At 44.1% G+C, this 22,305-nt stretch overlaps 1 protein-coding gene across 4 annotated transcripts in view; it reads left to right on the top strand.

Annotated features, from left to right (window-relative positions):
* Positions 1–22,305, top strand: part of ITPK1 (inositol-tetrakisphosphate 1-kinase) — a 174,918-nt gene that overhangs the window by 106,035 nt on the left and 46,578 nt on the right. The gene's annotated exons all lie outside the window — the stretch shown is intronic.

Raw genomic sequence — 22,305 nt, 5'->3', positions numbered from 1 at the left:
CCCATGTCTTTTGGAATCTCTTTAGGAGAAAATGTTCAAGTAGCTTAAAAGGATTTTGTTTTGCAGTGCTTATTGCTGTTTGTGAGTGGGGGAGAGGTGCTGAGGGAAACCTGTGCTCTGAGGAAGTGGTTGGGATTTTGTTCTAGCAGCGGAGAGATTCAGTAGGGTTTTGGATTCTTTTAAATTGCTATGAGCGTTGTTATTGTTATCTCTATGAGAACTATATGTTCGGGAGAGCATCCACTTTTTGCAAGAAGTTTGTCTTGTGCATATTTCAGTCTCCTCTGCTCAAACTGATGAGACAAAGGAATAAATGCTTAAGGAAGAAAAGGAAAAAAGTGGGTCTGTAGTCAGTTAAAACGGACACTTTAAAGGGAGGCTGTTAACAAAGTTGAGGAATGAGGTAAGGAAAAGCTTCACCTGTTCTCACTGGCCACTGCAGTGTTAAGTGACCATATTTTCCCTGTGTCCCCCTGTGCGCCCCCCCCCCAGTCTCGTCTTATTTCTGTGTTATCATCAGAAATATCATGACAGAGACCTTGAACCAACTTTGTATTTAGCAGGGGGAATCTCAGGAGTGTTGAGTAATTGGCTAACTTCTCATTCTGGCCCAAGTGGATCAGCCTCTGTATTCCCACACATAACGATCTGCAGTAAGGAATTCAGACCAAAAAAGTTACATCCCTCTAGACAGTGTGGTGGATTCCCTGCCCCGCCCCCCCCAGCCTTGTTTTCACCTGCTAAATTGTATTTTCTACTTTGCAGCTGTCATGTCATATCCCAAGGCCATGAGCACTTAGAAAAACTCAAACAAGAAGTAATACATCTGTGAATAGCATGAGGTGTTAAGAGCCATGTCTTTTTTGGACCGGAATTTCAAAATGGAAGTCACTACCAAGTAAATAATATCCTAGTCTTTAGGGGTAACTAGAGAGCCCAGTTTATCACAGGATACAAAACTGATGTGGTGGGTTAAGTTCAGTGCAAGGGATTGTCTCTTCCAAAGGAATGCCATAAACTCTGAAGGGTTGAGTATGTGTGGAAAGAGAAATCTGATTTTGAAAGTCTTTCAGAAGAAAACTGTGTTTGTTTACAGACTAGTTTTGGCTTCAGGTGATAATTACCTCTATTTGAATTATGTTTTAAAGTAACTATGAATGAAATATAGTCTTTATTTATGATCTTCAATTTACACTTCATTTCAACCCTGAAGACCTTACAAGAACTATATAGCTGAGTTAAAGGGAGGATGACGATGTGCTCTGCTGACTCCAGTTTGCGCAGTGCTGAATCCTCCTCCCTCTGTGTTGCCTGCACTTTTGAAAATGTCAGGTGTTGCTGAGCTGACTGCCTTCTGTAGCAGTAGGACCCCGTGTTCTATAAACAGCTTGATTTTAAATGTAATTATCTTTCAAATGTCCAAGTTAATGTCTTGCCTGTCTTTTTGACAGTCAATTCTCCATGATTCCTGAACAAGGGAATCCCTTTTTGAAGGGAACTGGACATCTGGACATTGTTAGGCTTTCTGAAAGTCTTGTAGTTTGCTCTTTATGTAGTTAATCATAGAATGGTTTGGGTTGGAAGGGACCTTAAAGGTCATCTTGTTCCAACCCCTTGCCATGGGCAGGGACACCTCCCACTAGACCAGGTTGCTCAAAGCCCCATCCAGCCTGGCCTTGAACACCTCCAGGGATGGGGCAGCCACAACTTCCCTGGGCAACCAGTTCTAGTGTCTCACCACCTTCAGAGTAAAGAATTTCTTCCTAATATCTGATCTAAATCTCCCCTCCTTCAGTTTAAAACCATTAGGCCTCGTCCTATCACTACGGTCCCTGATAGAGTCCCTTTCCACCTTTTCTGTAAGTCACCATTAAGTACTGGAAGGCTGCTATAAGATCTCCCCGGAACCATCTCTTCTCCAGGCTGAACACCCCCAACTCTCTCTGCCTGTCCTCATAGCAGAGGTGCTCCAACCCTCTGATCATCTTCACGGTCCTCCTGTGGACTCGCTCTAACGGGTCCATGTCCCTCTTATGTTGGGGGCCCCAGAGCTGGATGTCGTATTCCCGGTGGGGTCTCACAAGAGCGAAGTAGAGGGGCAGAATCACCTCCCTCAGTGGACTGGTCAAGCTACTTTTGATGTAGCCCAGGGTGTGGTTGGCTTTCTGGGCTGCAAGTGCGTATTGTCAGCTCATGTCCAGCTTTTCACTCACCAGTACCCTCAAGTCGTCCTTGTCCGGGCTGTTCTCAATCCGTTCTCCACCCAGCCTGTATTTGTGCTTGGGATTGCCCTGACCTAAGTGCAGGACCTTGCAGTTGATCTTATTGAACTTCATGAGTTATGCACTAGCCCACCTCTCGAGCCTGTTCGGTCCCTTTGGAAGGCATCCCTTCCTTCCAGCATGTCGACCGCTCCACACAGCTTGGTGTTGCCGACAAACTTGCTGAGGGTGCCTTCGATCCCACTGTCCATGCTGCTGACAAAAATGTTGACCAGCACTGGTCCCAGTACTGACCGCTCAGGAATGCCAGTCGTCCCTGCTCTCACTTGAACATTGAGCCATTGACAACAACCCTTTTCTGTGTGACTATCCAGCCAATTCCAAGTGGGCCATCCATCAAATCTATGTCTCTTCAATTTAGAGACAAGGATGTTGTCTGGGACAGTGTCAAATGCTTTGTACAACTCCAGGTAGATGACATCAGTTGCCCTCCCCTCATCTGCCAACACTGTAACCCCATCATAGAAGGCCACCAGATTTGTCAGACACAATGGGCCCTTGGATGAAATTGGGACTCCCTTATAAAGAAAAAAATAGAAAAAAGCTTTAATGAGATATTTTAACATAGACTTTAATGGGTTTGGGTTTTTTTTTGAAGCAATAGTCTGACCAGGGCTGTGACTTCCTCTTTTTCCTGTTCTCTGTTATTTTGAGTGCAAGCTCTAAAAGAGCTAGTTATTCTGAAACCTTCACTTCTGAGTCCAAGTTTGCATTCCCAACTTGTGTCCTGCATAGCTGGCAGTTCTGTCTTGAAATAAATCACTGAATAGATTTTTTTTGTTACGGCAGTTAGTTCTCTCAGCAGCTGTATTACTTTGTTTACTTACCTATGAAGAATTGCTTTTGATATAAAAGTGCTCTAGATCAGATTTTGTAATGCACAGTGAAAGATTAGGAGCATTATTTAATGAAAATTTCATTTTCAGGAGGGTGTTGTATGTTTGAAGCTGTGTCAGCCTTTTTTTAAGTTTTAGCCTCGTGAAAAATAACTAAATTCTGTGATGGCATCTTGAAAAGCTGTGATCCTACAGCCTCGGAATTCAAGATCTGACTTTTTAAACTATGCTTAAGATGGTAATAGATAATCACTGTGACTAGGCACTAACTAACCTTTTTACATTACATTTTAAGTTTGAAGATTGAAAGCTTTAAAAATTCCCTACATATCCTACAAGTAATAATCTAAACTGAAAGAATGTAAACCAAACCTGAGGTAAGCATGCTACTTGGTGCTCAACCTAGTTAGCGTTCGCATCTACCACTCAGCTTCTCTTGCTGTTTTAAGTGACTTACAGGTTTCTTTGATAATGGTTGAACTTCAGATACTACACACCCTGTCATTAATTTCTTTAACCGCTTCCACCTGGCCTTTTTTTTTTCCATTATTTTAAAATTTTCTTGTTCTTAGATTCTTAAATTTAACTCCAAATCTAAAATTTCTCCAACAACTAGGCTTTGTGGGGTTCCCCTGGAAGAGGGAACTCCTGCATGAGCCAAGCTGCGACTCCTGACTTTCTTGCTTTTTTGAAGTATGGGAACTATTCCCTCAGGACACTTTAAACAGTATAAAAGCCTTTAGCTGTGATATTTTCATCCCAGCATGTAATCGAAATAATTTATGTTTGATTGTTTACTATTATATGAGATGCTGTTGCTGCTGTGTGCGTACCTTCTGATTTGGGGGGATATTACGGAACAGATGACGGCACCCTTCTCTTTTCCCTGGATTTCTTTTTATCAGATCCTGTGTGCCTGTCTTAGAAATACTCTTTGAACAGCTGCATGTATCTTTTGTGCCTAGGAGACAGGCTCGGCATGATGTAAGGGCTCAGGCACTTGATTTGGGGCTCTGGGTTTTCCGCTTGGCGCTGGTTCCGACTTGCTGCATGACCTTGGGCACAGCATGTCACCCCTGTGCATCTCCTTTTGACACTCATCTGCCTGTCCATTCCTTTTAAATGCCATGTTTTTCTGGGCAGGAACCTCTTTTCCAAATATACGTACGCGCACTGTTATATAGTGAGTCTGATACCAAGCAATCTGCATAGGTGGTGTCTTAACAGAAACTGTAGCTGTATTGTTGAGTAGAAAACCAGGTATTGATAATTAATCACCAAAGTAGGTAATCTGGTTATAGTTTTTGGAAGTTGTGGAGCACGTACGTTGCAGGAGTGGTGTGTACTCAGAACTTCTCAAAATCAGGCCACCCAGTTAAAGTGCCTGAAAATAGCTTTGTAGCTCTAGGCATTCACCTTTTGAAACTGTGGCCACTACTGTCTGTGGCCTATTTTTTGCAGCAGTTTTGGTCAGGGGGGAGGGAGAAGAATAGTCCCACAGGTCAACTTCAGGCACCTCTATCTGTATTTGAAGGTCCTATTAAAATGAAAGGAAAAATCTGGTTTTAATTTAAAGGCTCTAAATGACTCATCTGAGGCTCACTTGTTTATATAGGGACATATCAGTAAAGCATGCAAGTTAGAGAGCTGATGTTAGCTACTGCAAATAACCGCCATTTTTGGATGCAAAAGTCTCCCTTGTTGATCGTATGCTCTCTTTCCACCAAAAACGTGTGCAAACAGATGTCTCATTACCTTGCTCCAAGTGTGGTGCATGTTCACTCATTGCATTTTAATTTCTGTCTGAAATCAGTGTACAAGCATGGAGGGAAGGAATTGGAGTGGAATTAATATTCTCTGTGACTGGAAGGAAAGACTTTGTCCAAAGCGCATCAGCAGACAGCAGCGTTGCAGGTGGTGGTGTGCTGCATCCCGGCTGCCACCAGTTGGTAGGTCTCAGCCCTGCTCTGTCAAACTGGAAAGGCCCTGGGACTTTTGTCCCAGGGAGGTGTCACTTGACATATTTCTCCTAAAAGCTCATTCATTCATAGAATCATAGAATTGCCTAGGTTGGAAGGGACCTTTCAGATCATCTAGTCCAACCATCAACCTGACAAAAACCGTCGCTAAACCATATTGCTAAGCAAAGCACCATGTCTGCCCATTTTTTAAATACCTCCATGGATGGTAGGCTTCCCTGGGCAGCCTATTCCAATGCTTAATAACCCTTTCAGTGTGGAAATTTGTCCTAAAATTCATCTAGGAGGGGGTTGACAAAGGGACGCGGACCTGTTGGTGTGACAATAAATAAGCCCTGGCTTTGAAATTTAAAGTAAACAGCTGCTTCCAAGGGACTAGTCCTGTCCTGAGAGAGATGGAAAAAGAAAGGAAAAGCTTCCCGCAGGAAAAGAAAGTGGGAAGCTCCAAACAGAACCTGGAATCTACTCTCTTGTACCATTGCTTGCTTCTTGCCAAGGTAGTTTACAAAAGGATGTTCTAAGGTAAGAATGCTGAAAGTTAGCCATTTCATAAACAGAAAATATGAACAGTCTCTCCTTTCCCTTCCTCCTTCTCCTCTCCCTTCCCAGGTTTTCATTATTTTGAGCTGTCAGCTCTGTCCCTGTGTGGGTAGCAGGGGCCAGAGAGCTGGGGGCCACTGTGGAAATGATGGTCACATTCCCTGTTCTCCCAGCCAGGAGTGGCAGTGTGCTGGCTTGCTGTTTTGGGCCTGCTGAGATACATCGGGCTGGTATTGTTCAAGCTGCCTCTGCAGACCAACAGACTGTATTATCCCAGATGATAATACAGAAAGCGTTTTTATCAATTTGTCTCATAGTGTGCCAGCCAGAACTGCTTGAACCAACAAATAATTTTCATCTTTGATCCTAGTAGTCTTGATGGTCACAGAGCTTTCAAAATAAGCCTGTCTGTAAAGTTCAGATGTTACTTTTGGGTCCACTTAGGCTTAATCTTTAAATCTTGTGTGCTTTTGTGGCCAGTTATGGGGAATCTGCATCCCACTTTCAGCTCCTTTGCTTATCCAAATCTAAAAAGAAACAAGGCTGAACTTTTTATCCATTTATTGCATACCAGTGTTGGAAACTTTTGTTTTACATCTACATGCATAATTTCAAAGCATTTGTATACTTGATAAAGCTGAAAATGTGGAAGAGTTTATAGCAATTTAAGCAAGAGCTTCTATGAATTTTGTGTTTGGGGCTTGGGTGGATCTGAAGAATGACTGAATCTGCTTTTATGGGGTAAAGATACAAGCCATGACTGCACTCCATTGTTGTGGGGCTTTCCTAAGACATAGACAGTTTGGGTTTTAAGAACAGAACATGAATTAATTCCTGAGGTTTGACATCTCTCTAGAATTAGGAAAGGAGGAACAGGGATTCTTCTTGTCATGAGGAAGTCTTGACTGAATAAACTGGACATTTGAAATTCTGGCAAAGTTGTGTTTCAAGTTATTCTGATCCTCTTGAGCAGAAATTTCCTTGGCTGGCATCCAGCAACAGAATATACTTTTCCCAAGTATCTGGGTGCTAGAAAAAGTAAGGAAGGGGCAATAAACGGTAAGTGGTTCACAGTATCAATGTACAAACTTAACGGGGAATATTTTTTGCAGCAAGTGGCTTTTTCCGTGATATTTCTACTCATATTGTCATAAGATCAGAGGTCGAGAAATAAGTCTTGAAAAATAGGACCTTTTTATCTGAATTGGAAATCAGGACTCAGCTGGTAGAACATTATTCTAGTTCTGGCATGATGTGTTCATGTCAGCTTTGCTGCTAAAGAAACGGTTTATTTTAAGATGTGTTACAGCAGTCTAGCGTGGACAAGAAAAGTAACATCCCTCACATTTCCTCAGACAAGTACCTAGCCAACATATGAGACCCCTGGTTAGATTCTAATCTCTCCTCATGAAGAGTCCAGTGGGACCTTAAGGCTTTATCAGGGTAGCATGGGGTCAGCTGATGTTAACAGTACCTGAGAGGATGCTTTCCATTACCAGGGCCACTAACATCCAGTCTAAAAGGTCGAAAGCTGTTGTTAGAAAAGCTGTGGGCACCCAGACAGAGCCCCCACACAAACATGTGGGCGTCCAGGCCTCTGGCTGCAGAGAGTGACGGAGCCTGGCACTTGCGATGGAGGGCAGCGGAGACAACACCTGTGTCAGATGTGAACAGGTAGATGATCTGCTCATTCTGGTGGCTGAGCTGAAGGATGAAGTGGAGAGGTTGAGGAGTATCAGGGAATGTGAGAGGGAGATTGACTGGTGGACCCACTCCCTGAGAGAAAGGGAACAGGTTGAGGCCCCACACAAATCAGAGGACCCCATCCCCTCTCGTCACCAGGCAGTAGGAGGGGATCTCAGAGAAGAGGGGGAATGGAAACAGGTCCCTGCTTGGAGAAGCAGGCGAATCCCCTCCCGGCCCTTCCCACCTTCCCAGTTGCCCTTGCAGAACAGGTATGAAGCCCTGCAGGAGGAACTGGCTGTTGGAGAGGAGGATGATACACCCAGGCCAGAAATGTTAGAAAGACCAAGTCGCCATGGACCCAGCATCACAACTGGCTCCAAAAGGAAAAGCAGACGGGTCATTGTTGTGGGTGACTCTCTACTGAGGGGGGCAGAGGGGCCAATATGCCGTTCTGACCCACTTCACAGGGAAGTCTGCAGCCACCCTGGGGCACGGGTCAGGGATGTGTTGGACAAACTTTCTGCCCTAGTAAGCTCCTCTGACTATTACCCTCTCTTAGTATTTCAGGTGAGTAGTGATGAAGTGGGTAGAAGGAGCCCAAAATCAATTAAAAGGGATTTTAAAGCCTTGTGACAGCTGCTTAAGGGATCAGGACCGCAAGTTGTGTTCCCCTCTGTCCCTTCAGTGGCAATCGTGAATGATGAAATTAACAGGAAGAGGCAACAGGTCAACTTGTGGCTCTGGGACGGGTGTTATTGGCAGGGCTTTGGGTTTTTGATCATAGGTTGCTATACGAGACACCTGGCCTGCTGGTGGCAGGTGGGATGCACCTGTCCCAGAAGGGGAAAAGAATTTTGGGGCAGAAGTTAGCAGGGCTCATTGACAGGGCTTTAAACTAGGTATGAGGGGGGGAAAGGGAGGTAGGGCCTGGGCCTGTCAGGACTAAACCCAAGGAAGGCATGCCAGGGCTTGAAGGGTGGTGGACTAGTGAGGACTCTCACTCTGCCATTTCATTTGAGAGAAGGGATAGATGTTTAGAAATCATGGAAGCACCTGAGAAGGGTCTGGTAGGAAATGGGGTCCACGCTCACAAAAAGGTGTTGGAATCATTAGCTCATCTGAAGTGCGTCTGTACCAATACATGCAGTATGAGCAACAAACAGGGGGAGCTTGAAGCCATGATGCACCAGGAAAACTATGACATAGTGGCTATCACAGAAATGTGATGGGATGCCTCACACGACTGGAGTGCCACAATCGATGGCTACAAGCTCTTCAGGAGGGATAGACAGGAAAGGAGAGGCGGTGGAGTTGCCCTGTATGTTAGAGAATGCTATGAGAGCTCGGAAATCTGATATACTGATGATGGGGTGGAGAGTGTTTGGATTAGGTTAAGGGGCAATAAAGCTGATATCGCTGTGGGAGTCTGCTATAGACCTCCCAACCAAAGCAGTGAGGCGGACGAAGCCTTCTATAAGCAGCTGGGGGAAATCTCGCGGTCACTTGCCGTTGTTTTTGTGGGGGACTTTAACCTCCTGGATATCTGCTGGGAATACAACACAGCAGAGAGGGAACAATCCAGGAGGTTCCTGGAATGTGTAGAGGGTAACTTCCTCACACAGCTGGTAAGTGAGCCAACCAGGGAAGGTGCCCTCCTGGACCCGCTTGTTGTGAACAGGGAAGAACTTGTGGGGTAAGTAAAGGCTGGTGGCCATCTAGGGCACAGTGATCATGAGATGACTGAGTTTTTGATTCTTGGAGAAACAAGGAGAGGGGTTAGTAAAACTGCCATCTGAGACTTCTGGAGGGCAAACTTTGACCTGTTCAGAAGACTGCTTGACAAAATCCCTTGGGAGGCTGCCCTGAAGGATATAGGAGCCCAGGAAGGCTGGACATAATTCAAGAGAGAAGTCTTAAAGGCACAGGAGGAGGCTGTCCCTGTGTGCCGAAAAACAAGTAGGCGGGGAAGGAGACCGGCCTGGCTAAATAGGGACCTTTGGCTGGACCTGAAGAACAAAAGGAGAGTCTATGACCTCTGGAAGAGGGGGCAGGTCTCTCATGAAGACTATAAAGATGTAGTGAAGCTATGCAGGGAGAAAATCAAGAGAGCCAAAGTGCAGCTAGAGCTCAACCTAGCTACAGCTGTTAAGGATAACAAAAAATGTTTCTATAAATTCATTAACAACAAAAGGAGGACTAGGGAAAATCTCCCTCCCTTACCGGATGCAGAGGGAAACATAGTCACAAAGGATGAGGAAAAGGCTGAGGCGCTCAATGCCTACTTTGCCTCAGTCTTTAGCAGTGGAACTAGCTGTTCCCTGGGCACCCAGCCTCGTGAGCTAGGAGACAGGGAGGGGAAGCTGGATGAGGTCGTCACAATTAAAGAGGAAGTGATTAGTGACCTGCTACACTGCTTGGATGCACACAGGTCTATGGGACCAGATGGGTTACATCCAAGAGTGCTGAAAGAGTTGGCAGACGTGCTCACCAAGCCACTTTCCATTATCTACCTGAAGTCATGGCTAACTGGGGAGGTCCCAATGGACTGGAGGGTAGCAAATGTAGCACCCATCTAGAAGAAAGGCAGAAAGGAGGATCTGGGAAACTATAGACCTGTCAGTCTGACATCGGTACCAGGGAAGGTCATGGAGCAGATCATCTTGAGTGCCATTACAAGTCATATAATGGACAAGCAGGGGATCAGGCCTAGTCAGCATGGGTTTATGAAACGCAGATCCTGCCTGACGAACCTGATCTCCTTCTATGACAAGATGACCCAATTATTGGACAAGGGAAAGGCTGTGGATATTATCTACCTACACTTTCGAAAAGCATTTGACACTGTCCCCCATAGAATTCTCATGGAAAAACTGGCAGCTCATGGCCTGGATGAGCATACGATCTGCTGGATCAAGCACTGGCTGGATGGACGGTTCCAAAGAGTGGTAGTCAATGGAGTTAAATCCAGCTGGCGACCAGTCACAAGTGGTGTCCCTCAGGGCTCGGTGTTGGGACCATTTCTGTTTAACATCTTTATTGATGACCTTGATAAGGACATAGAGTGTATCATCAATAAGCCTGCAGATGACAGCAAGTTAAGCGGGAGTGTTGATCTGCATGAGGATAGGGAGGCTCTACAGAGAGACTTGGATAGATTGGATCGATGGGCCAACGCTAATGGAATGAGCTTCAACAAGGGCAAGTGCCAGGTCCTGCACTTGGGTCACAACAACCCCATGCATCGCTACAGGCCTGGGGAAGTGTGGCTGGAGAGCTGCCTGGCAGAAAAGGACCTGGGGGTTCTAATTGACAAGCAGCTGAATATGAGCCAGCAGTGTGCCCAGGTGGCCAAGAAAACCAATGGCATCCTGGCTTGTATTAGAAATAGTGTGACCAGCAGAAGTAGGGAGGTGATTGTCCCCCTGTACTCAACACTGGTGAGGCCACACCTTGAGTATTGTGTCCAGTTCTGGGCACCTCAATACGAGAGAGATACCGAGGTGCTGGAGCGAGTGCAGAGGAGGGCAACGAAGCTGGTGAAGGGCCTGCAGAATAAATCTCATGAGGAGCGATTGAAGGAGCTGGGACTGTTTAGTTTGAGGAAGAGGAGGCTGAGGGAAGACCTCATCACTCTACAACTACTTGAAAGGACATTGTAGAGAGGTTGGTGCTGGTCTCTTTTCACAGGTAATTAGTGATAGAACAAGAGGGAATGGGTTCAAGCTGCAGCAGGGTAGGTTTAGACTGGACATTAGGAAAAAATTCTTCACAGAAAGAGTGGTCAGACACTGGAATAGGCTGCCCAGGGAGGTGGTGGAGTCACCATCCCTGAATGTGTTTAAGAGTCATTTAGATGTGGTGTTAAGGGATGTGGTGTAGGGGAGAACTTTGTAGAGTGGGGTTGGTGGTTGGACTTGATGATCCCAAGGGTCTTTCCCAACCTAAATGATTCTATGATTCTAAAAGCACTATCAGCTCCTGTTTCACTTATCTGCTGGCTTTGTGCAACCATTATAACATATGAGTGTATCAGCAAAGAAAATTATGAAAGCTTGAGTGCCTTTATGTTCCTTGATGTCAGTAGTTGGTTCTGTCTCATGAATTTTCCAAGTGGCTTTCTGAAGTTAGAACAGAAGAGGCTGCAAGTGTAAAGTTTGGGAGGGACTTGAGATAATCTGATTTTCTTGTATAGTTTATGATTGAGTGGAGCCAAACCTCTGCAGTCAGTTGCTTGGTGGTCTTCCTAGACAAGGTCATTTACTTGTCATCCTCATTTGATACACTACACCACTAACATCTTGCTTTTCTTCCTGTTTTGGGTACCCTTCTCACAGTAGTTATTGGAAAGTGCTGATTTTTTGTTTTTCTGACATGTAAACGCTGCAGATGGGCTGGAAATAGAGATATTCAAATGCATCCATAGGCTGGTATGGCTTTATGGAGACAGTCAGCTCTTCTGGACTGTCAGTAATTGCAATTCAGTTCACTACACTGCATTTGTGTAAACAAAACAAAACTGGTTCTGAAGGATACAGCTTAGTTCCATGAAAATGGAAAGATGCTACGCTGGGAAGAGTGGTGATGTTACAGTCGTATGTTGCATCCATTCATACCCTCTTTGGTGGGCAAGGTGTATGTGGAGCATGTTTCAGAACTTGTGGCATTTGTAGGGAAATATGAAACTTGTTTAGTTCTGTACACTGAGAGTGAACCACTGGTTGTTAAATCAGGTTAAAATAATCTGAGTAGTAGAAATTCTGTGTGTCCCAAACAGCACTACGTGGCCACGTTGCTTCGGTTGCCTTGAGGCCTTCTAGCTTGTTAGAGTTCTTCAAAGCTGTCAAAGATTGGATAGCTGGACATAAGTCAACACATTGAAATAATGTTAAAATAAATAAATAAATCCCTCCTTTGAGGGCGGATGTTAAATAAACTGAAACATCAGAAAGTGTGAGACACAGACCAAAGACAGAGAGATAAATAAACTGCTTTCAATATGGCAAGTCAAGCATCCCATACTAGTCGCATTCCAGGACATTTATTAATAACTTTGGAAAAGGCAGATGAACACAGGATGGCAAATTTTTCAGATAAGTCCAAATTGTTTAGTTTTTTTCCAGGTAATGGGAGACAACACTTTTGGATGGGTCTACCAAAAGTCAGTGAAGAGTCAGCATGATGATGGATCCAGTTTATTGCAGTCTCTTGGGCCCATAAAGAAATAATACGGACAGCTCATGCATTGTTAAATTCTATATTGACTCACTGCTCAGGAAAGACCTCAGCGTCACAGTGGGTATCTCACTGGAAACTTCTGCCCCCTTTTCCTCAATAGTCAAAAGAGAACATGCCAACAGAGCCAAACAAAAAGATTATGGTGGCCAAAAATAGCATTGAAGATACTGAGCATACAGTCATGGAAATAAAGTGCTTGCTTTCCCCAGAAGACTGGTTTCAGTTCTGCTTTCCTGAATTGAAAATATGCATTAGAAATGAGAGGAAACCTGGAGAAAAGGGATGTGGTCAGTGCCAAGAGACAGCCACACGAGGGGAGAGTGAGATAAATCTGGGGCTAGCAGAGGTGGAACCAAGCCCTGAGCAAACAAAATATGAATAAATGGAGAAACGTTCTCCTTTTTCTCTTCTACCATGTCAGAGTTCCACTGAATATCTGTGCAGTTGCCATAAAATATCAACTAAGGTCATAGCTGGACTGAAAAAGGTAGGAAACATTTACAGTTAGGTTTAAGAGGTTTACAGGCCTCTGTTGCTTTGGGGGGTATATGGTACCGACGGGTGGGCATTAGAAAGAAGCTCCATTTATGAACTCCATAACTTGGACTATGTTGGGGGACAGTATAAATTCCCTTTCCTCTGATTTGAAATCCACTGCCATGTAGCAGAAATAGCGATGCCTGTCATCTGACCTGTGGTCTCATTGCATTTGGTAATTCCTGTGTTCAGTTCTCATCACCCAGGAAGCATGAATGCCTGAGAGTGCAGTGATGACTTAAAGTGTTTTCTAGTTCTACATAAATTTTAAACCCGGTACAAGTAGTAACATTTTGGCACTCTTTACCACCTTGTGAATAAACTCTTGGGATTTTATATTAACTATTATGAGCACTCTGCATGTTAAACGGGAACTTCAAATACAGCCTGATGTGTTAAAGCTGTTATTCTTTCAGAAATACAGCTGGATGATGTGGTTATGACTTCGATAGCTCTCTCTCCCGCTGCGCTGAAGCCCACACAAACCCCCGTGGAGTGTGGCAGGGAGGTGTGCGTGAGGGCACGGAACGGTGGCACCGCGGGGCAGGCACTCATAATACATGGCAGGGACTTAATGGCGCTGAACACCCTTGAAGGAGATCGTCTTTTAGCTCTTGTTTGACTAACGGATCAAGAAGGTTGTCCTCCAGATCACGCTGGGGGATTGTCTGGGACAGGGTGTTACTTTGCATGCTGTGACTTTGCAACTTTTAAAACTTTTTGTTTCATTTCCTCATTTCCTCTCTCCCTGCCTGGGAAAATCATGAAGACTGACGGGTTGCAAAATTTATCTCCCCTGTAAAAAGTGATTGAACGGATAGTGCTTCACAGGTCTCACCCTCCTGCCCGCCCTAACAAGCCTGCTCTGTGATCGGAATAGCTGCAGCTCAGCTGCCGGCTTCTTCAGTATCTGCCGGAGCGAGGAGGGAAGTGAGCACTCAGCTGTTACTGAGCATGTTAACCTTAGACGCAGCACTGGGATTCCTACACGAGGGAGTGTTCATATTCCAGGTCCTTCTTAACCAGCTTGAGAACGCCGCGGGGGGTCTTTGCTCTCAGTGCCAGTGAGCAGCCAGCAGTGAAATCTATCCTGTGGAGATGCAAAGTGTCAGTCTTGCAGACATCTACCCACCACACGTCTCTACTGACAGAATTTTCTTTACTGAATATTCTGAATGAGGTCATTCTCTTGACCAAGAGATGCTAAACATATCATGAAGGCAATGGAAGATGTTAACCTTCAGGAAGAGCTTTGTCCGTTCTGATTTATTTTTATTAGTGTTTGAAGGTCCACTAAGATCTTGGTCCTGTGGGAAAGTTCAGCTTCACTGAAGTGATTTCTTCACTTAAAACTGAGAGCTTGTCAACAACACCAGCAACTAAGTAAGCTGGTGTGATAGAATAGGATGCCCATCTGGGTGAGTAGTAAGGCCACTGAATTTGAGCCCCATCCTGGTTCATGTGTACTATCGCCAGTCAACATGCAGCATTGCAGGCAAGGCATGTGTTAAGGGAATTTTTGAACTTTGCCAGAATATGGCACTGAGATTTTGGGATCTGTAATGCCAGTGCAGTTTCATTGCAGCCAAATCTGCAAGGTTACTTGTTCTTCAAGTAGTCCAGTTTGACTTGCCTTACCTGATGTTTCTGAAGAAATGTAGCACATAGAGCATCAGTGCTAGGAACCAGGCATTTTTGATCTCTGTTATTGAGATTCAGCGCATTCCCAACAGCCCTGCTTACTCTCTTGATCTCTAAAATGGCAGCCACACTTCCCTGCTTCACCAGGGGAACCTTTTGAGGCTTACTCAGCGCTTGGGAAGCCTGTGAGTGTCCTGTTTGAACAGTGGGAGGAGGTAAGTATGGTAAGATATTTGGTTGCAAGGCTGCTGTAGTGCTCGGGCAAACTAGTGGGATGGTTATGAACCTGCTCTACTGGAGGTTTTAGGAACAGATTAGGTAGGCAAACATCCGTCAGTGTTGGTGTTAGCATTTCATCTTGCCTGAATGCAGTGGGACTGGGGTAGGTAACCTGGTGAGGTCCTTTCCAGACAAGTATTTCCTGATGTTGATTGTCCTTCAGAACGAAAAGCATCAACTGCTGACACCTTGAGCTTAGCCAGCTCATGCTGAAAAATGTTAATAGATACTTGTCCTGTGCGGGGCAAGCACAGAAGGAGACATGTAATGTGTACGCTCTCCTGTGCTGGCATAAGAGCCACGCAGTCCGAGTAGACTTTGGGCTCCCACTGGAGCAAAGTCTCCATGGGTTAATGCAGCCAGACCTGAATATGGGCTGTGCTCCCATACAAAAAGTGGTATGTTTTAGCTGGGCATAGTTGCATTACTCTAGCCATATGACTTCTCAGCTGAAGCTGGCTTCATTCTGCTTTTTTGAGATGCCAAGAGCAGAGCTGTGGGCTGGCTGCACCTGCTTGTGTGGACGTGGCGCAGCAGGAGTAAATACTTCTTCCCTGATGGAGAAATCCATGGAATGAGTTTGTCACTTGCTTCACAAGGGTGAGGCAGTTGAGTGATGCATTCCTGAATCAGCAGGCTCCTCTTGCCCTGTGGCATTAGTTAGGCAACCGCACATTAAATCTAAAGCTATAAATTGTATAATTTGCATAAAATATTAGGCAGAGAAGCACAATGGGACAGATGCTAATTGCTGATTTGGGAATCCTCACAAGCATTTGCTAGGAGATAAACTGCAGTTACTTCAGTATTGGGCAATTAGTATTGGTTTTCTAGAAGGAGAGAAGCGCATCACGCCAACTGATTTCTTGTACTGTGTAATTTGCTGATGCTATTGTTGCTCTTGGGGGACAGTTTTTTAGTTCCTATTTAAGAAAACACTTAAAAAAACCTGCTGGTTTTGGCAGGAAGGCAGATGCAGTTTGAGAAAGCTGCTTCCACCAAGAAAGCTAGCCAGTTCAAATGCACTTTCCTTGTATATTGCTGCGGGGAAATTAATTTTACCATAAATTCTTCAGCATTGCATAGATCTCTTCTAGGTTGTTTTGTTTGGTTGATTTTTGCTGCCTTTGTCACCCAGAGTCTGGTATGAGTTTTGGGGGTAAAATCTACGCTGATATTGTATTGCAGTTATTGTGAATTTTGATACTGAGTTTTGTAAGCAGTTGTTAGGCTACCAATTAGTTAAACTGCTAAATCTGGAAATGTGTTTACCTAAATAGCAGAAGTGCTTAGGGGAGTGCCGAACTTTGCATTTGCTGGGTTTTGTAGTCATTGTGAGTGTTGTGTCTTCCAACAGTGCCCCACAATGTTTGGATGCCTTCCCATTTTATGGGCTGTTTGTGAGATAAAGGCGATTCTGTAAGTGTGATGCTTCCCCTCAAGGTCCTGTGCTGTGGGAAAGTAAATGTCCTAGATGCTAGAGCTGATTGTAATTGCTTTTGTTTTTCAGTATTTTGAAAGAAAATAATGTTAGAAGAGATCAGAAAATATCCATTTTATTTTCACTGAAGAAATTATCATTTATAACGAACCTAAAAGGGGTGGTGGAGAGAGTTGGTATTTTCAAGATTTCAGAACTTGGAGAAGAAGAAGAGAGAGGAATATATCTCCTCTTTTTCTCTCCTTCCTCTTTCACTCTTACTCCATAGCTTGCTGGCCCGAGAGTCCCTGTGAGAAAGGTGACTTGTTCTTTTGGACACCTGTATGAGGTGAGAGTAAAAGAGCTTTGCTTTATGCTTCACAGAAAAGCATCTTGCTTCACATCTGTGATGAAAGTGCAAGCTGTGTTGCAGGCAGTTTGGCTCACCCATTTATTTTGAACTTAACATTAAGGACCAACTATAGCTGTAAATTAGTAATGCGCAAAAGTAAAACCCAAACTGTGCTCGCTGTGGTGGGGGGCTGGAGTTATAGGAGGGTCCCATCTAGGAGGGTCCGAGGGCTTGTCTGCATTAGGTGTGTTGCTTTCCATTCCTCCCAGTGAATGACAGCTCCAACGTGGATGCTCTTACACAACTTCCTGCGTGGGAGGAGGGATGAACCGTCCCAGCAGAAAGCACCTTTCTGCTCTGTATAACTACATCTGTGCAGGTGTTGGGGCAGGGGAGCCATTCCAGGTGGTAATTGCACCTCTGGCAGGAGCTGCTCCAGGGATGCAGCTATTTGCAAGCGCACGCCTGTCCTGAGGCAAGATCATGGAGTGCTTTGCCTCTTCCCTTGCCTTACTCCTTAGAGTGATTATTTTTAAAGACGCTGTTGTGAATTAGGACAAATCCTTTGTGAATAGGCTGAAGGTGTGTAACTGGTGTCACCATTTAAGTGGTTGGATACACTTTCAAAGTTGTTGAGTAGCTAAAACAGCAGTGCTACCTGTGCCAAACACAGGCATGTGTTGCTCTCTGGAGGCAGGTATTGGGTGGAGGACCTTTTATGGTTGATTTGTGGAGGTTTGTTTGCCTGGGACTGGCTTTGTGCACCATACGCAGCAGCAGTGGCCGTCTAAGGTATTTTTGGTGTGTCCGGTTGTCCCCCCTCACCCCACCCCCTCTCTTGTTTTTCTTGTGAACTGGATCAGAGAACTAATTCATCTTTTAATGCCCCTCCTTTTCCTCAGGTGTGTTTTCCAGCATGGCCCCACAAACGCTTACCCCAGTACAGCTCAGGGGCAGTGTGCCAGGGCTTGAAAGCAGAAACAAGCAGGACGGAGCGTGTGTTTGTGGGGTATGGGGTGGAAGAACAAATTAAAGCGGAATTGCTACTGAACCCTTCATCATGCTAAACCCCAGCCTGGGAGAAAACACAGAAAGGCCAGAGATGCTGAAGGGAAACATAGGAAGTAGTTGAAGCAGCTTCAATAAGTTGTATGTATGTATATATGCCTGTAAGGCTACCTCTCTCCCCCAAAACACGAAAAAGAGACTGCAAGGCAGACAGACAGATTACACACACCAAATCCTCCTTTTTTTATTCTTCCTACAAGGAAATAAGAGTTTCTGTGTTAGTTCAGTATCCAGGCTTATCGAGTCCTGGCCTGCCTGTTGTAGGCACTTCATCATCCAGCCCATTCCAGAAACCCAGGGTGAGCCAGTGGGAAGAGCTTTCCCCCTTCTCCCCACCTTATTCCAACTGGCAGGTGGCTCAAGAGCCTGGATTCTTAAATAGTTGAGCATCCCTTCTAATTTCAAGTCCAAACTGATTTCACAGTCAGGTTTGCTTGTACCATCTTCTTTTAAAAACACAGTTTTCTGTCTGCATTGGCCGTTTCACCTTTTGTTGGAGCCTGAATGTTGGCACAAACGAAACCAGCTTGGATTGAGACAGAGCTGGGATTCAACGCACAGTAGGCATTCACTGAGTGAGAATCGCATCTAGACACGCACACGGTTCTCTGAGGCTGGCAGTACTTGTCTTGTCTTCCCTATTTATATCTGATCTACCATGAGGATATTATCTTTAGAAAAAGAAACAAAAACAGTCATAGTTCTCTATCTAATCCTGCAATCACATTAATTTTTCCTTCTATTTTAGGAATAGGAAAGAATCCTTAAACAAATTTTATCTCCTAAATAGAAATATACCCAAATTTAGGTATAATTTTAACCTTATAAGTCAGTGAATTGCATCAAATCATTAGTGTTTGTTTAGTTGCAGTGAAAGTAAGAGCCTCCTTGGAACTGAAAAGTAAAACAAATGCATTTTATGTTGAATTTAATGTGTCTTGTCATATGCAGCTGCTTTTGATCCGTTTTCCTTCTGTCCTCTCAGGCAGTCATTGTTTTTCATTTTATTTTGTCCAAGAGAATTTCCTCTAATAACTTTCTGTACTTGGTTAGCCTTTATAGGAAAATTCATTTTTCTTTTTGTAAAGGTAGATCCACACGCACTGAATGTTTGTTCAGGCTTATAGAGAAGTTTGTTTTCTTTGAAACCTAAATGTAAGTAGGCTTCCTCTTCTCTTTTTTTGACTTTAAAAAAGCAACTGATCTTTTCAAAGTGTTTTCTGTTTTGTGCTCTGGTGGTGTGATTTTTTTTTTTTTACTGCTGTATGTATACACCATGTACTGCAGCTTCTAAAGACAAAGGTGTTGATGTGTGTTTTTAGTGGCTGTAGGGCACATAGTATTTATTAATCGAGGAACTACGCTGTCGTCATCTCCATTAGAGAAAGGTACAGAAGGAGATTTGAAGTTGTTAAAGACAAACCTATAGAAGAATTCTGCTGTGTTGGGGCTTGAAAGGCTCGAGCCCGTGCCAAGCCTTTCCGGTGATGCCTGGGTAGGTGTTAATCTCTCCACCCCCTTGTTTCTTCATTTCACACCTCTGTCCTTCAGCAATCCTCTTTGTTTGGTTTGACACTTCTCCGAGGGAGACACTACCTCTTATCACATGTTTTCACAATGCTCAAAATATTTGCCTTCCAATGCCCCTGTTAATACAAATAATCCTGTGATTTGGGGGGAAAATAGTAAGGTTTCCACACTGTCCACGTAACTTTTAATTCTAACTACATACAGAGGAAATGCCTTGAAACAGCATTTAGTGAAAGCTGAATTCTGGGCTATGAGCTATGACCTGCTTTCTTTAAACATTCAGGTTTCGTCATTATTTTGAAGCCTGCAGTATCTGATTCTAAAAATACACTCTGCTGAGCTTCCCACGTGTAGGTAGTTATATAAATCTTGCCATAAATAATACTTGTTCACTCGATCATTATAGAAATATCTTGACGTGCAGTTCATAAGGGATTTGCTCAGAGCAAACCAAAATTGAGTAGAAAAATACAGATTAGAATGAGAGTTCCTAGACCTATTTAGATTCTGCTTTTATAGCATCATTTCAGTCATTTCATGGCTTAGTTTGTCATTTCTCCAGTATCTAGGCAAATCTAAAGAGGGCTAAGGAGAATCCTCCTTAATTCTTCAGTCAGCTGTGAAATGTGGAGGGTTGAGCCTGCACCTCTACAGTTGAACACCTTAAAAAGGTTTAAGCTAAATATTTTAATAGTCTGTCATTGTGCTTTGAGCATAAGCATAGAGTCAAATGCTTCAGTCCTTTACGGTTCGGATTTCACAGCCATTTTGTAGAAATGGTTTGACCAGGTTTCAAGGGCAGGCTGGTCGGAGCTTTGAGTGACCTGGTCTAGTGGGAGGCGTGCCTGCCCAGGGCAGGGGCTTGGAACTAGGTGGTTTTTAAGGTGCCTTCCAACCCAAACCATTCTGTGATATGATTCTATCAAATGCTTCAAAGTAGAAAACTGAAACACCAAGTGGTATGAAAGTCCTGGTGGTTCTGTTGTTATTGGTAGAAGGTATATTTTATAACTGGGAGGGGAAAAAGCAGAGATGAACTGTTGGTATGTGAGGCAGAGTTCTTCAGGGTAGCAAGATCTGTGCTGTAGTCAGTCTCCTGAATCCAGGTATCTTGACTAAAACAAAAAGACTCCCACAGTTCTCTTTCTGGACTGAAATATTCTGCTCCCAGAAGTCCAAGTGCATTTGAGGTTAAAAAACCCAAAGAAAAGAAAAAAGTTTGGTGCTGAAATGGGTCTATCTGGACAGTGGACAGTTATGAACAATAATTCGTAGGATGTCACATGTAACCTGCAGGGATCAGCGTAGGTGCAAGCTTGTACTACGCAAGCTGAAGGGAAGTGGGTGAGATGGGAATTGGTAGTGCAGGTGAGCTGGGAAGGAGTGTAAGTAGCAAGCATACAGCAGAAAGTCTTAAGGATCTCAAGACTGATTTAATTAGGAAGCGAATCTTTTGGCTTAATTCTCAGAAACAAGCAATCCCTACTTGCATGAATCACAATTTTGCCTTAGGTTTTTCTGTCAAGTGATGAATGTCATCGGTGCCCAGTCCACCAGTTCTTCAGCTCCATCAGTTGCCTTCATGTCTCTGAGTTTAGTCTGCACACCCTGCTTCAAGTTGAAAAATAGGATTGTAAAATCATTTTACTGGGAACTGCTGTGAATCTTGTTCCTGCAAAGAAACAAAATTGCAGCTTGTTAGACCTATTACTAACTGTCAAACTCTGTAGAACCTAATTCAGACCTTAAAATAGACCTCAAGAGTGAAGAAAATTACAGTGCATGGGGCAGCAAGGCAGGAATGCTCAGGCAGCTCTGGAGGAGTGAGACCTGTCACATCACGAAGGGTGATGCCCCACTCCTTCTGTCCGTGGAAAGGCCAGCCCGCCCGCTGCCAGGGACCCCTGCAGAGCTTGCATTATGCCAGAGCACTGGAGTGGGAAGGAACACGCATTGATTTTAAGAAGCAGAGGGATTGCAGTGTTCATTTTAAAAGGATGACATTTTCTTCGCGGGTCGTGCATCTCATTTCTGTGCCAGGCGTGAGGTGACCATGGAGCATAGCTCTGCTTTGAGTTACCCCTGGTCTGGGTGCAGTTTGGGATAGTTTGGCTTTTTACAAAAGGCAAATGGAAGATGAATGGAAATTACTCAGGGCAGCCTGGTTTACCTCCAGCACTTGTCATCCGGCTGATTTGATTCTAACTAACATTTGTGGGTCAGATCTGTGAGTTCACTGCCTTTTGATGTAGAATGGTGGTGCGGAAGAATTTCAGTTTTCTGACCTTTTGTTGTTGTTCTGTCACTTCTCTGCCTTCCCTTTTTAATTCTGGCTACGTGATCTATGAATGTAGGATTGAGCAGGGATCCTTTCCGGGAGGATATTCATCTGTTTCCCTTAAAAAGGAGGCAGGGAACATGAGTGAGAGAAGGCAGATTCAGAGGAATAGGAAAATCAGACTGTGTAATGGGGTTGCATTAATAATCATGAGAATAAGTTGCTAGTCCTCTCACTGTTTTTTGAAAGGGATATTGCAAAAGAAGTCAGCAATTAAAATTTAAGCAGTTTGGGGTTTTCGTGAAGCTATTTAAAACATAAATATTCAGCAAATTATTTGATGGAACTGAATGCCAGTTATTACAAAGTAGTGAGAGAACAAATATTCAAATGTCAGAATTTTCCTGTCAGGGCGTGACCATAACAGTTAGACTTTTAGAAGAACAAACAGTGAAAAAGATTTTTAAAAAAATTAGACAAATCATCTGGTTTCCCTGTCCATATCAAATAACATGCTAAAAGAAGCAAATGAAGCAGTTTCCGATTGTTTATCCTTGGTCCCAGGTGTCAGCAGTGCTGGAAGCAGCTCTTTTCATACTGCAGCTCTCTTCTCACCCGAGTGAGAAAACCCCCACAATTAGA

The sequence above is a fragment of the Rissa tridactyla genome, chromosome 4, assembly GCF_028500815.1.
Source record: "Rissa tridactyla isolate bRisTri1 chromosome 4, bRisTri1.patW.cur.20221130, whole genome shotgun sequence".
Lineage (NCBI taxonomy): Eukaryota > Metazoa > Chordata > Aves > Charadriiformes > Laridae > Rissa > Rissa tridactyla.
The sequence above is the reverse complement of the archived record's forward strand: the minus strand, read 5'-3'. Positions and strand labels throughout refer to the sequence as shown.